Consider the following 17,072-nt stretch of genomic DNA (forward strand, 5'->3'; position numbering starts at 1 on the left):
TTGCATGAACCGTGTAAATGTATGTGCCTACACATTAGTGAATGATCTGGCGTCTCAGTGCATTCCTCTCCATTCAGATAAACTTCTTGATCATCTTTGAAACATCTGTAAAGGTTCATAACGACCTATTGGTATATATTTCATACAATTTGAAAACTTATATAAAGCAAAAGGCAGCGTTATTAAACCGTGGATAAGGCATGTTGCCAAAAAACCCGCAATCCTCTGCTGATGATGTCACTGAGCATGTCATGAATGATGTAATATGTGACATCATCAGCAGTGGATTACGGGTAATGGTATCTCTAGTTTACTCCCTTATAGCTGTCTTTCTTTTAACATAAGTGTCTGTTTCCTTCCCTTATACTTACTGTTTTTGGGTCGCTTCCGGTTCGCGTACCCGCGAGCGAACTGGGAAGCGAACTAAGAGAAATAGAGGTTGGCACAGTTCCAAATATTGTACCAATTTTTTAATAACGGGGAGGTAGTTCAGAAAAAAATTTTTTTTTTATTTTTCTGAACATTTTTTTACTGTTTTTGAATTTTTCGGAACAGTTTTATATTTTTTTGGGTTTTTCTTGGAGGGGGCAATGAAAACGATTCATTGTAAAGGGCTCAACAGGAGCAACAAAACAAAAAAAAGAAGTATTTATTATTTTGGGCGTTTCGGACAAACTTGCATATGATAGTCAATAGCTCTGTTGATCAGAGTGATGCTTTTTTCTCCGTAGGAAATGAATCCATCGCAAAATGCGCAGATGTGTTTTACATCACCAAATCTCATTTGTATATTTGGCACCATCTCCCTGCCCTCTGGTCCCGTTACTTCCGGTACAACAGATCTTCTGGCCATAATAGGGAGATTATCTAGGTCGTTCCGAAACTGTGCAGCACTGTAGTTGTTAGGATGCCACCTAGTCATATGGCGATGCATTGTGTAGTTTCCGAAACTGTATTTTTTGTCGGTCCCTCTGGACAGTCTATCTTGACATATAAGGCAAGTTACGTATCTTGCATTTACTTTTTTCTGACCTTTGGGAATTTTAAAAAATTGCCAAATGAAGTTTTCTTTCCGGTGAGACGTCCTGGGCTGCTCAGGCAAAAACTGCCTCTCTTCGTGCTCGTCCTCCTGTTCCTCTTCTTCTTCTTCTTGTTGAATTACAACTTGAGCAGGTGGTCCACTCTTCCTTGGATGTGGTGGAGGTGGTGGGGAAGCACCAGCTGAAGCTACTAAAGAAGCCATTGCTCAGTGATCACAAAGGGTCTTTCTCTCACAATGATGAAAGTCAGAGTGAGGAAAGAAGGAGGGATTTTCATCATTTGGGAAAAACAAGAGTTCTCAACCAATCAAAAGTGTTCATTTTAGATTATATGACCTAGTCTTACATCATTAGGAAACCAAAAGTGAAATGAACCAATGAAAAGTGTTATTACCAAGTCACATGACTTGCTGTGTTTACGTTAAGCGCTTTGCAGGGCCTCCCGGTTTGCTTCCAGAAACCTGCGCTTTGCGACTCGCTTCGCGTACCAGTTCGCTAACGTAGCACGTCATATGACGTATCACGCGACAACGTGAAACGTCATGCGGACGGGAGGCGTCACGATGTTGTTTTCTAACGCGGCACTTGCGGTAAAGAAACGTTTACCGGCTCGCGGTCTATTTCGCGGCATCAAGGTCAGCTAACGGGAAGCTTCCCGATTCGCGAAGCGGGAACGAAGAAAAAAAAATATTTTAAAAAAAAATTATTCATAAACATATAAAATATATTTTTGGATTTAAAGAAGAAATCATTTTACAGCTACAGATATTAGCTGTTAAAAAACCAATGAAATTCACAGAAAAAACCATAGGTTATAGACCATATATAGTTAGGAATTAGCATTTACAAAACCTTGAAAATTCACTGAAAAAACCATAGGTTATAGACCATATATAGTTAGGAATTAGCATTTAAAAAACCTTATTTTACTCACACAAAACCATTGAAATTCCATATATAGTTAGTTGCACTAACTATATATCGCGCACCCGCAATCCACTGCTGATGATGTCACATATTACATCATTCATGACATGGTCAGTGACATCACTGATTACATCACTGATGACATCTCAAATGACATCACTGATGACTAAAGAAGCCATTGCTCAGTGATCACAAAGGGTCTTTCTCTCAGCATGATTTTAAAATGAACATACAGACCTACTTAAGGTTATAAAGACTATCGCCTCACGGACTACAAGTCCCAGTAATGCCCAGTGTGATGATGAATGCAACCGACGCCTACTGGGGGACTTGAATAAATTGAGCCGGAAATGAAAGGAGGCGCTTTCTGTGTGTCATTTTTAGCTGCCTCTGAAGAGGGGTCTCCGACCCTGAAACGCGTCAGGCAATTTACGCTGTGAAGCAGGAAGGCATGCATATGAAGGAAGGCCGTATGGTCTGGAGCACTGTGAGTGTTTTGGCGAATGCTCAGGGCAATTTGTGGTATGATAAGCTTGCACGGCGGCCCGTCCGTGGCCATTGCACCATCGCCTGTTGGAAAAAAGCGGCATCCAGCAGGAAGAGGCTCGAGTCGATTACCTTAATTGACTCATGGGTACTGCGCTCCACATAAACGAAGCATGCTGGAATGTGACACGACCTACGAAGGTATTGAAATGAAAGCATGATTTTAAAATGAACATACAGACCTACTTAAGGTTATAAAGACTATCGCCTCACGGACTACAAGTCCCAGTAATGCCCAGTGTGATGATGAATGCAACCGACGCCTACTGGGGGACTTGAATAAATTGAGCCGGAAATGAAAGGAGGCGCTTTCTGTGTGTCATTTTTAGCTGCCTCTGAAGAGGGGTCTCCGACCCTGAAACGCGTCAGGCAATTTACGCTGTGAAGCAGGAAGGCATGCATATGAAGGAAGGCCGGATGGTCTGGAGCACTGTGAGTGTTTTGGCGAATGCTCAGGGCAATTTGTGGTATGATAAGCTTGCACGGCGGCCCGTCCGTGGCCATTGCACCATCGCCTGTTGGAAAAAAGCGGCATCCAGCAGGAAGAGGCTCGAGTCGATTACCTTAATTGACTCATGGGCACAGCGCTCCACATAAACGAAGCATGCTGGAATGTGACACGACCTACGAAGGTATTGAAATGAAAGCATGATTTTAAAATGAACATACAGACCTACTTAAGGTTATAAAGACTATCGCCTCACGGACTACAAGTCCCAGTAATGCCCAGTGTGATGATGAATGCAACCGACGCCTACTGGGGGACTTAAATAAATTGAGCCGGAAATGAAAGGAGGCGCTTTCTGTGTGTCATTTTTAGCTGCCTCTGAAGAGGGGTCTCCGACCCTGAAACGCGTCAGGCAATTTACGCTGTGAAGCAGGAAGGCATGCATATGAAGGAAGGCCGGATGGTCTGGAGCACTGTGAGTGTTTTGGCGAATGCTCAGGGCAATTTGTGGTATGAAAAGCTTGCACGGCGGCCCGTCCGTGGCCATTGCACCATCGCCTGTTGGAAAAAAGCGGCATCCAGCAGGAAGAGGCTCGAGTCGATTACCTTAATTGACTCATGGGCACAGCGCTCCACATAAACGAAGCATGCTGGAATGTGACACGACCTACGAAGGTATTGAAATGAAAGCATGATTTTAAAATGAACATACAGACCTACTTAAGGTTATAAAGACTATCGCCTCACGGACTACAAGTCCCAGTAATGCCCAGTGTGATGATGAATGCAACCGACGCCTACTGGGGGACTTGAATAAATTGAGCCGGAAATGAAAGGAGGCGCTTTCTGTGTGTCATTTTTAGCTGCCTCTGAAGAGGGGTCTCCGACCCTGAAACGCGTCAGGCAATTTACGCTGTGAAGCAGGAAGGCATGCATATGAAGGAAGGCCGGATGGTCTGGAGCACTGTGAGTGTTTTGGCGAATGCTCAGGGCAATTTGTGGTATGATAAGCTTGCACGGCGGCCCGTCCGTGGCCATTGCACCATCGCCTGTTGGAAAAAAGCGGCATCCAGCAGGAAGAGGCTCGAGTCGATTACCTTAATTGACTCATGGGCACTGCGCTCCACATAAACGAAGCATGCTGGAATGTGACACGACCTACGAAGGTATTGAAATGAAAGCATGATTTTAAAATGAACATACAGACCTACTTAAGGTTATAAAGACTATCGCCTCACGGACTACAAGTCCCAGTAATGCCCAGTGTGATGATGAATGCAACCGACGCCTACTGGGGGACTTGAATAAATTGAGCCGGAAATGAAAGGAGGCGCTTTCTGTGTGTCATTTTTAGCTGCCTCTGAAGAGGGGTCTCCGACCCTGAAACGCGTCAGGCAATTTACGCTGTGAAGCAGGAAGGCATGCATATGAAGGAAGGCCGGATGGTCTGGAGCACTGTGAGTGTTTTGGCGAATGCTCAGGGCAATTTGTGGTATGATAAGCTTGCACGGCGGCCCATCCGTGGCCATTGCACCATCGCCTGTTGGAAAAAAGCGGCATCCAGCAGGAAGAGGCTCGAGTCGATTACCTTAATTGACTCATGGGCACAGCGCTCCACATAAACGAAGCATGCTGGAATGTGACACGACCTACGAAGGTATTGAAATGAAAACATGATTTTAAAATGAACATACAGACCTCTTTAAGGTTATAAAGACTATCGCCTCACGGACTACAAGTCCCAGTAATGCCCAGTGTGATGATGAATGCAACCGACGCCTACTGGGGGACTTGAATAAATTGAGCCGGAAATGAAAGGAGGCGCTTTCTGTGTGTCATTTTTAGCTGCCTCTGAAGAGGGGTCTCCGACCCTGAAACGCGTCAGGCAATTTACGCTGTGAAGCAGGAAGGCATGCATATGAAGGAAGGCCGGATGGTCTGGAGCACTGTGAGTGTTTTGGCGAATGCTCAGGGCAATTTGTGGTATGATAAGCTTGCACGGCGGCCCGTCCGTGGCCATTGCACCATCGCCTGTTGGAAAAAAGCGGCATCCAGCAGGAAGAGGCTCGAGTCGATTACCTTAATTGACTCATGGGCACAGCGCTCCACATAAACGAAGCATGCTGGAATGTGACACGACCTACGAAGGTATTGAAATGAAAGCATGATTTTAAAATGAACATACAGACCTACTTAAGGTTATAAAGACTATCGCCTCACGGACTACAAGTCCCAGTAATGCCCAGTGTGATGATGAATGCAACCGACGCCTACTGGGGGACTTGAATAAATTGAGCCGGAAATGAAAGGAGGCGCTTTCTGTGTGTCATTTTTAGCTGCCTCTGAAGAGGGGTCTCCGACCCTGAAACGCGTCAGGCAATTTACGCTGTGAAGCAGGAAGGCATGCATATGAAGGAAGGCCGGATGGTCTGGAGCACTGTGAGTGTTTTGGTGAATGCTCAGGGCAATTTGTGGTATGATAAGCTTGCACGGCGGCCCGTCCGTGGCCATTGCACCATCGCCTGTTGGAAAAAAGCGGCATCCAGCAGGAAGAGGCTCGAGTCGATTACCTTAATTGACTCATGGGCACAGCGCTCCACATAAACAAAGCATGCTGGAATGTGACACGACCTACGAAGGTATTGAAATGAAAGCATGATTTTAAAATGAACATACAGACCTACTTAAGGTTATAAAGACTATCGCCTCACGGACTACAAGTCCCAGTAATGCCCAGTGTGATGATGAATGCAACCGACGCCTACTGGGGGACTTGAATAAATTGAGCCGGAAATGAAAGGAGGCGCTTTCTGTGTGTCATTTTTAGCTGCCTCTGAAGAGGGGTCTCCGACCCTGAAACGCGTCAGGCAATTTACGCTGTGAAGCAGGAAGGCATGCATATGAAGGAAGGCCGGATGGTCTGGAGCACTGTGAGTGTTTTGGCGAATGCTCAGGGCAATTTGTGGTATGATAAGCTTGCACGGCGGCCCGTCCATGGCCATTGCACCATCGCCTGTTGGAAAAAAGCGGCATCCAGCAGGAAGAGGCTCGAGTCGATTACCTTAATTGACTCATGGGCACAGCGCTCCACATAAACGAAGCATGCTGGAATGTGACACGACCTACGAAGGTATTGAAATGAAAGCATGATTTTAAAATGAACATACAGACCTACTTAAGGTTATAAAGACTATCGCCTCACGGACTACAAGTCCCAGTAATGCCCAGTGTGATGATGAATGCAACCGACGCCTACTGGGGGACTTGAATAAATTGAGCCGGAAATGAAAGGAGGCGCTTTCTGTGTGTCATTTTTAGCTGCCTCTGAAGAGGGGTCTCCGACCCTGAAACGCGTCAGGCAATTTACGCTGTGAAGCAGGAAGGCATGCATATGAAGGAAGGCCGGATGGTCTGGAGCACTGTGAGTGTTTTGGCGAATGCTCAGGGCAATTTGTGGTATGATAAGCTTGCACGGCGGCCCGTCCGTGGCCATTGCACCATCGCCTGTTGGAAAAAAGCGGCATCCAGCAGGAAGAGGCTCGAGTCGATTACCTTAATTGACTCATGGGCACAGCGCTCCACATAAACGAAGCATGCTGGAATGTGACACGACCTACGAAGGTATTGAAATGAAAGCATGATTTTAAAATGAACATACAGACCTACTTAAGGTTATAAAGACTATCGCCTCACGGACTACAAGTCCCAGTAATGCCCAGTGTGATGATGAATGCAACCGACGCCTACTGGGGGACTTGAATAAATTGAGCCGGAAATGAAAGGAGGCGCTTTCTGTGTGTCATTTTTAGCTGCCTCTGAAGAGGGGTCTCCGACCCTGAAACGCGTCAGGCAATTTACGCTGTGAAGCAGGAAGGCATGCATATGAAGGAAGGCCGGATGGTCTGGAGCACTGTGAGTGTTTTGGCGAATGCTCAGGGCAATTTGTGGTATGATAAGCTTGCACGGCGGCCCGTCCGTGGCCATTGCACCATCGCCTGTTGGAAAAAAGCGGCATCCAGCAGGAAGAGGCTCGAGTCGATTACCTTAATTGACTCATGGGCACAGCGCTCCACATAAACGAAGCATGCTGGAATGTGACACCACCTACGAAGGTATTGAAATGAAAGCATGATTTTAAAATGAACATACAGACCTACTTAAGGTTATAAAGACTATCGCCTCACGGACTACAAGTCCCAGTAATGCCCAGTGTGATGATGAATGCAACCGACGCCTACTGGGGGACTTGAATAAATTGAGCCGGAAATGAAAGGAGGCGCTTTCTGTGTGTCATTTTTAGCTGCCTCTGAAGAGGGGTCTCCGACCCTGAAACGCGTCAGGCAATTTACGCTGTGAAGCAGGAAGGCATGCATATGAAGGAAGGCCGGATGGTCTGGAGCACTGTGAGTGTTTTGGCGAATGCTCAGGGCAATTTGTGGTATGATAAGCTTGCACGGCGGCCCGTCCGTGGCCATTGCACCATCGCCTGTTGGAAAAAAGCGGCATCCAGCAGGAAGAGGCTCGAGTCGATTACCTTAATTGACTCATGGGCACAGCGCTCCACATAAACGAAGCATGCTGGAATGTGAGACGACCTACGAAGGTATTGAAATGAAAGCATGATTTTAAAATGAACATACAGACCTACTTAAGGTTATAAAGACTATCGCCTCACGGACTACAAGTCCCAGTAATGCCCAGTGTGATGATGAATGCAACCGACGCCTACTGGGGGACTTGAATAAATTGAGCCGGAAATGAAAGGAGGCGCTTTCTGTGTGTCATTTTTAGCTGCCTCTGAAGAGGGGTCTCCGACCCTGAAACGCGTCAGGCAATTTACGCTGTGAAGCAGGAAGGCATGCATATGAAGGAAGGCCGGATGGTCTGGAGCACTGTGAGTGTTTTGGCGAATGCTCAGGGCAATTTGTGGTATGATAAGCTTGCACGGCGGCCCGTCCGTGGCCATTGCACCATCGCCTGTTGGAAAAAAGCGGCATCCAGCAGGAAGAGGCTCGAGTCGATTACCTTAATTGACTCATGGGCACAGCGCTCCACATAAACGAAGCATGCTGGAATGTGACACGACCTACGAAGGTATTGAAATGAAAGCATGATTTTAAAATGAACATACAGACCTACTTAAGGTTATAAAGACTATCGCCTCACGGACTACAAGTCCCAGTAATGCCCAGTGTGATGATGAATGCAACCGACGCCTACTGGGGGACTTGAATAAATTGAGCCGGAAATGAAAGGAGGCGCTTTCTGTGTGTCATTTTTAGCTGCCTCTGAAGAGGGGTCTCCGACCCTGAAACGCGTCAGGCAATTTACGCTGTGAAGCAGGAAGGTATGCATATGAAGGAAGGCCGGATGGTCTGGAGCACTGTGAGTGTTTTGGCGAATGCTCAGGGCAATTTGTGGTATGAAAAGCTTGCACGGCGGCCCGTCCGTGGCCATTGCACCATCGCCTGTTGGAAAAAAGCGGCATCCAGCAGGAAGAGGCTCGAGTCGATTACCTTAATTGACTCATGGGCACAGCGCTCCACATAAACGAAGCATGCTGGAATGTGACACGACCTACGAAGGTATTGAAATGAAAGCATGATTTTAAAATGAACATACAGACCTACTTAAGGTTATAAAGACTATCGCCTCACGGACTACAAGTCCCAGTAATGCCCAGTGTGATGATGAATGCAACCGACGCCTACTGGGGGACTTGAATAAATTGAGCCGGAAATGAAAGGAGGCGCTTTCTGTGTGTCATTTTTAGCTGCCTCTGAAGAGGGGTCTCCGACCCTGAAACGCGTCAGGCAATTTACGCTGTGAAGCAGGAAGGTATGCATATGAAGGAAGGCCGGATGGTCTGGAGCACTGTGAGTGTTTTGGCGAATGCTCAGGGCAATTTGTGGTATGAACAGCTTGCACGGCGGCCCGTCCGTGGCCATTGCACCATCGCCTGTTGGAAAAAAGCGGCATCCAGCAGGAAGAGGCTCGAGTCGATTACCTTAATTGACTCATGGGTACAGCGCTCCACATAAACGAAGCATGCTGGAATGTGACACGACCTACGAAGGTATTGAAATGAAAGCATGATTTTAAAATGAACATACAGACCTACTTAAGGTTATAAAGACTATCGCCTCACGGACTACAAGTCCCAGTAATGCCCAGTGTGATGATGAATGCAACCAACGCCTACTGGGGGACTTGAATAAATTGAGCCGGAAATGAAAGGAGGCGCTTTCTGTGTGTCATTTTTAGCTGCCTCTGAAGAGGGGTCTCCGACCCTGAAACGCGTCAGGCAATTTACGCTGTGAAGCAGGAAGGCATGCATATGAAGGAAGGCCGGATGGTCTGGAGCACTGTGAGTGTTTTGGCGAATGCTCAGGGCAATTTGTGGTATGATATATATATATATATATATATTCACTGAAAAAACCATAGGTTATAGACCATATATAGTTAGGAATTAGCATTTACAAAACCTTGAAAATTCACTGAAAAAACCATAGGTTATAGACCATATATAGTTAGGAATTAGCATTTAAAAAACCTTATTTTACTCACACAAAACCATTGAAATTCCATATATAGTTAGTTGCACTAACTATATATTGCGCACCCGCAATCCACTGCTGATGATGTCACATATTACATCATTCATGACATGGTCAGTGACATCACTGATGACATCACTGATGACATCTCAAATGACATCACTGATGACATCACTGATGACAACATCCAGTGACTATGTTTCTGTAAAGTTAAAATATGTCTTACATATTGAAGAATGAGTGGATGTATAAGTGTCTGGACGAAGGATTTAGTAGGTGCATGACTGAATGTATGAGTGAGTGATTAAAGTTTGTCTCACTGAGTGCATGGGTTAGTGACTAAACTGTCTTAATTTGTGCATCATTATGTCTGTTGTTCTGTAAACTGCTGCATGTGTTGATCAGTAGCTATATGAGTAACTATATGGGTTATTGATTGATTGCCCAAGTATTTGCATGGGAGACTGAGTGTGTGTGTGGCTGGATGGGAGGTGTGTGACTCTGTACAGATCAATGTGTACTTGTATCAATGATTGTATAAGAGAGTAAGTATGTGTTAGTATATGGTTGAAAACGTAAGCTGCTCTATGTTTAACTGTATAGAGTAGAAAATGGAAGTGTGATTGATTCTTTACAGGACTGACTAGGTGTGTGAGTAACTCCATGGATGAGTGGCAGAGTGTGAGTGTCTGTATAGGTGTATGAGTGCATATGATTGTGTTGTAAACATGAGTGATTGTATGTATGAATGATTGTATGGGTGAATGAGTGAATGTGTGTGTAGACGTAGGAATCAGTGAGTACGTATGTAGTAACTAGTATTGGTGTGTCAATGGTTTCAAAAATTATACTCTGTTTTTAACACTGGGTGAAACAGAGGTTATATTAAAATGTGAGGAGATGCATTGTATTGTCACATGAATGATATCATCAGTGATGTGATCATTGATGTCAAGTGAGATGTCATCAGTGATGTCATTTGAGATGTCATCAGTGATGTCATCAGTGATGTCACTGACCATGTCATGAATGATGTAATATGTGACATCATCAGCAGTGGATTGCGGGTGCGCAATATATAGTTAGTGCAACTAACTATATATGGAATTTCAATGGTTTTGTGTGAGTAAAATAAGGTTTTTTAAATGCTAATTCCTAACTATATATGGTCTATAACCTATGGTTTTTTCAGTGAATTTTCAAGGTTTTGTAAATGCTAATTCCTAACTATATATGGTCTATAACCTATGGTTTTTTCAGTGAATTTCAATGGTTTTTTAATAGCAAATATCATAAGCTGTCGAATGTCAAGTACGTGGTAAGAATTTTTTTTTTCGTGTTTATGCACACTGATCTGCTTTGATTGCTGCCCCCCACCCCTCATTTCTATTAGGAGTACTCTCTCTTTGCAGATAGTGAAGGGTAGTTAACGCAGCCCTTTCCCCCTTTGTAATCCGTCGTGCCTGCTTCTCTCTCCATTTGATTGATTGTTCTCTTTGGTTCATTCTCTATTTACAAACAAGCACAGAGTCGCAATACTCTGTTTAGTCTTTGCAGATAGCGAAAAATCGTGTAAAAAAACAAAAGGAATCGAGCAAAATCAGTAGGCCACTAATGGGATCTCTTTTGACCTCGCTAAAATAGAAACATTAGGAACAACCTGTTGAAAATAGCAATGCGTATGTATATAAGCGGCGTTCATTTGTGTTCACAGTACCCCTTGTTGATTGTTTCAATCGAGCATTGAATTGTTCGAAGTTAATTCTCTTAACGATCTTCTCTACCTGCAAACGAGGAAGAATAGGAATATTCTATCTCCCTTTGCAGATAGTGAAGGGTAGGTAACGCAAGCCTTTAACACGTCGTACCTATTTCATTCCTCATTGATTGATTGATTGTCCGAACATTGACTGTTTGGGAATTAGTTCTTTTTGGAGGTATTCCCTGTTTGCAAATAAACGTAGGAAAATCTTTGCAAGTAGTGAAAGGGTACGTAATGCGGACCGTTCTCCCCCGTTGTAATCTGTCATGCCTATCTACTCCCCACTGATTGATGCACCTTTTTCACCCGGACCATTTACTAGAGATACGTCATCTGGCCCGACCAGAGAGCACCCCTAGTGAAAAGGACATATGCAATAATAACGAAGTGATCACTGTATCCTGTTAACAGAAACTTTACCATGAAACAACCTGGAAAGAAAAAAATAGGAAAACGAAAATCAGTAGGCCACTGATGAACATGAACTTTTATTAAACAACGAACAAAGAAACGATAACATAACGTAATGATAAAACCTATTAATGTCCTAGAAACAAGAAAACGTTAAAATATGCCAGTGGTGAGAGACCAGAAAAACAGTAAGAGAAACCAAATCACCCCTCGCTGTCCCACCGCCTGCCACGCCAAAAAAATCGATAGACTAGGGAAAATGCAAGTCAGTAGAACATCCACCCCCACTCTGGAAACTTCCAAGGTGGGGCAGGGTTCCGGCTACGCCCAGCCGGGAGCAGCCCATATAAGGCAGGTCCTGCTGCCACGCCTCGGCCAGGAGATCCTAACGTAGGGTGTAGCCGGAGGAGAGGCCGAGACCAGCGGGACCCGGCCAGGGGATTGCCTTTACAACGCTGAACAGTTGCAGGGGGGGGGAATGTCTCCTCGACCCTCCCCTCTCTCTCCCAGTCCGGCCGCGGTGGCCCTTGAGAGTTGCAGGTAGTCCCGCCACATGCTCTTCCGGTCCGACCACCAACGGTCGGGGGGCCGAGGCCGACGGGATCCGGCTGCAGCCGATAAACCAAGAAACCCGTTCATGGGGCCAGAGCCAGGGGCGTCCGGCCGACATCCACCGGAAGCCCGGCCCGAAGACGGACGGGACACTTCTTTCTTTTATAATGGCTGCGACAACACTGGAGGGGGATGTCTTGCACATGCCTCCGACCCCCCCCTCGTCCTCATCGCCTGGTCCGGCCATAACAAATCTCAAGCGAGACGCCGTGGGGTGCACTGGGAGGGAGAGACGGTGCGAACAGGCCTCTCCCGCCTCCCCAGGTGGAGGCTTCCCAGCTGCACCCTCAGCGCTCCAGGCGGTGGCATCCTAACTACAGTGCTGCACAGTTTCGGAACGACCTAGATAACGGTTCTTCCACTGTGGCCATGCTGCAACGTCTCGCCCGGCAGGGTGGAGCCCGTCCGCTCATGTGACCCCGCGATCGCCGGTAGCTGCCGAACTCTCAAAATGGCGGTCGACCTGGCAAGAGCGGGCCCAACATAAAGAAATGGCCCGGTCACTGGTTGACTCCACCACCGTAGTCCTCCACGACCTTGAAGATTCTAGAGGAGCCGCGGGAGTCTCCGACCCCCGATGGGGAATGACTGCCATGATCGCCCGTGGAGTGACGAAACTGTATCCGCGGGACGTCGGCGCTCCCATGCTGGCGCCAGCCTCACTTTGAATTACTACAATCCTGCAGACCTTACTTCCGGTGAAAGCACAGTGTGACCCGGTAGGAAAAATTATTGCACCCCCTCCCCTTTTTGACTGATAGTTCAAACCACCGATCCTTTCCTTTGCCCTTTTAACGGAACTTTGGACTGCCTCCCCCTCTTTTACATTTTCTAGAGAAAACAAAACATTAACCACTACATTAGCATAGCAGTTGACACCAGAACTGTTTTCAAATTGAAAACCAACAACATCTTCAACAGAATCCTTTTTGTTTCTGCTGTGACCCTGCTACAGCACAGGCATTGTCCCCAGCAGTAATTCTGCAATGCCGGTAAGAATAGCTGTGGTGCCTACTGGACTCACTCACCCCCGCGGCGCCCCACGCAGTTTTTTGCTGGGCGGCAACTTACTAGACATCACTTTCGTGCCATCTAGATTTCAGCGCGTTCTGCTGCCTTGGAACTATTCGCACAACAGACCGCTACTGACAAGAATATTTCATTATTGGTGCTGTCAATTTCAATAAATCTATTGGATAATTAAAAAGAAATTGCCACGGTCTCTTCGTTGTTTAAATGTTTTTACTGTTTTTGTTTTGTTGTATATATTTATATGTTATTAAAGTTTTATATTCCTACTACTTTGTTGGAGTGCTATATATTTTTAATGTGACACATAATTGTAAAAACTTTGATGTACAAAGAGTCATTCCTGGAATCTTCCGCTTCAGGCTCGGTCCCCTCCCCAATCACAATACAGGATGGTTTTCAGATAGTAGGAACGCGTGTGCTGTGACGGATCACATCGGGTGTGGGCCTTGATCTACTATAACTCCTTTGAAGAGGGGTGATTCTTTACAGCTGGGGCCATAAACTACATCTGCAGGGCTAGCTGATAGCCTAGGACCGGCCTGGACATTCGGACACAGAGGAAGAGGAGTGTCAGAGGGTGCGGTAGTGAATAGGGCGAAAGGGAGGTGTCGGGCGGGCACAGAGTGTGATTCTCAGGGAAGAGCAGCGCAGATGGGGGAAGGTTTATTGCCCATGCATAAGACAGAGAGCGGTGGTGACCAGTGCCTGGGGGAGATGCTTACGAGGGTGAGGAGCCATGCTACGAATCGACAGCGTGCAGAGAGTGGGTCTGGTCAAGACATCTAAAATGGCTGCCGTGCACGACAAAAGTGTGGCATTTCAAAAAAGGCAAGATGGCGCAGACAATGTTTTTCAACACTTCCTCATTTCCTTCGAATCGAACGTTAACAGACGTTGGGGCATATTACCAAAGTTAAGCGATATTTATCGCTAACGATGCTTACCAACCAATTTTTTACCACTAAGCATCGTCAGAAATTATCGAAGATAAACCTTACTATTATCAAGGTTTATCGCAAATGCGATAATAAACGGCCGCAATGCATGAATATCGCTAAAAACTCAGCGATATTCATGCATTACCGAGCTAATACTCTTAGCCATGTTATCCACCTCCCATTGGATAACATGGCTAAGAACTGCTCAGGGCAGGTGTTACTTTTTGGAGATATTCGCGCTTACCGCGAATATCTCCAAAAGTTGGTAATAGGAGATAGATATCTTGCATGTTGTAATGCAAGTTATTGTGGTATATGGAACTCATACCATAATCTCTCAGGAAAGCAGAAACTGATCCTTTTGGGACCGCCTAAAAAGGCCTAGGGGGTGAGGAGTACTCTACTTTGCCCCCTTTTCACGTTCCAAACTATTTTATTTTACTCTCTTCTGTAATTACACAAAATACCAGCGATAAGATGCATCGGAGACACACAGTGAGAGAAAGGAGGCCGGAGATGAAGAAGACATGTCAAATACACATTGGAGATAATATAGTGGCAGAAGGGAAGTAAATATGAGTAAACTTACCATGTAACATAAAAATGTTGCACTCTATACTATAAGTCTCATTTTATACTACAATCACTTCGCTACAACCTCATAAATTAAAAATAAAAATGAATAATGTCTCAAACAATTTTTGATTTCTAAATATAAATTTATTCTTCAGAATTTTCTAAATTTGAAACAACTAGTAACATGTCCTCATCAGTAATTTCCTCTTCAATCATCTCATCTGGAATCTCCTCATTAAAAGTCTGCAATGATGATTCTTGTAACTCTATGGTCTCCAAACACTCGATAAATTCGCCATCAAGAGATTGATCAAAAAAATCATTCAAGTCATCTCCTCCTTCTGACAATATTTCATTATTGGTGCTGTCCATTTCAATCAATGTAGTGGAATCATTCAAGTCATCTCCTCGTGACAATATTTCATTATTGGTGCTCTCAATTTCAATCAATGTAGTGGAATCATTCAAGTCATCTCCTCCTTGTGACAATATTTCATTATTGGTGCTGTCCATTTCAATCAATCTAATGGAATCATACAAGCCATCTCCTCCTTGTGACAATATTTCATTATTGGTGCTCTCAATTTCAATCAATGTAGTGGAATCATTCAAGTCATCTCCTTGTGACAATATTTCATTCTTGGTGCTGTCCATTTCAATCAATCTAATGGAATCATACAAGTCATGTCCTCCTTGTGACAATATTTCATTATTGGTGCTCTCAATTTCAATCAATGTAGTGGACAATTCAAAAGAAATTGCCACGGTCTCTTCATTGTGAGCCATTTTATTTTGAAATTGCTTGCTGTAAATTGCAGAAAAAAATAATCACTTTCATTTATCGTCTTTAGTAATACATAATATAAAACTAACTTTATCAAGTATTTAGTATAACAGAAGGACTGCAAATAAATAACAGAAAACATTTTTCAAATTATCTTCAAGTGTACAACATAGTTCCCCATACAAATTAACAACTCACCTTTTTAAAAGTAGCAGAAGTGTTAGTACTGTGTAAATCAAACACCAGAAATTCACCACCAAAAATTCCTCACAAATGTACCTCAGACAGTAGTATCACAAAATGGCTGTGGTTTCCTCTCATTTGACATATATACATAACCAATTAACTTTCATCACACACAAATACAAAACCAAAGTAACATTTTAATTGGTTCTAAATTTCAACACTTTCAAATGTGTTTTCCCCATGCAATTTTCCATAGGACATTTACATACGTCTACAGCCTGAATGGCTGAACGGAATTACACCAAACTTGGCAAAATGGTACATCAAACCTAAGAGGTCAGGAAGGATCTACTATGCCCCCTTATGGTCATTTCCCCCTTCGCTTTGGCCTCCTCTTGTCTCTCAATCCTACCGAGGGACAAGATGGCGGCCGCTACGGACTGTTTGGAATGTTGACAGACGCCGGAGAACCAATCAGCTTCGCAAAGCTCCGTAACGCGAAAAGTACGCGAAGCGGAGCGCTGTTACAGATATATATCTTTTTTTCAACGTTAATTTCTCAAAATCCACTGGAGCACATATATTGAGACCTAGCAAAGGCACATCGGGCTACCAGTCCCTAATATTTTGCCAAGTTTCGTGCAAATCCATTCAGCCGTTCGATTATTATTATTTTGTTTTTTTTTTGCCCCGCGGGGCCCTTTTAAAACCTCCACATCAAACCTAGGGGGTCAGCGAGGATCTACTATGCCCCCTTATAGTTATTTCCCCCTTTGTTTTGACCTCCTCTTGTCTCTCGATCCTACCGAGAGACAAGATGGCGGCCGCTACGGACTGTTTGGAATGTTGACAGACGCCGGAGAACCAATCAGCTTCGCTTCACAAAGCTCCGTTGCGCGAAAAGTCCGCGAACCAGAGCGCTAACCGGTCCGCTGTTACAGATATATATCTTTTTTTAAACGTTAATTTCTCAAAATCCACTGGAGCACATATATTGAGACCTACAAAAGGCACATCGGGCTACCAGTCCCTACAATTTTGCCAAGTTTCGTGCAAATCCATTCAGCCGTTCGGGCTAAAAGTGAGGCCAACCGCCCTATGGAAAACTCAATGTTAAAAACACGTTTTGGGACCCCCCTTTTTTCTCGGCCCCCACTGGACGAACCCCCCCCAAATTTTCAAGGGCTGCTCAGAAACAAAATGTGCCATTTTCCTGAAAATTTCAGCCGATTCCGTCCACAAACGCCAAA

This window comes from Lissotriton helveticus, chromosome 8 (assembly GCF_964261635.1).
Source record: "Lissotriton helveticus chromosome 8, aLisHel1.1, whole genome shotgun sequence".
Lineage (NCBI taxonomy): Eukaryota > Metazoa > Chordata > Amphibia > Caudata > Salamandridae > Lissotriton > Lissotriton helveticus.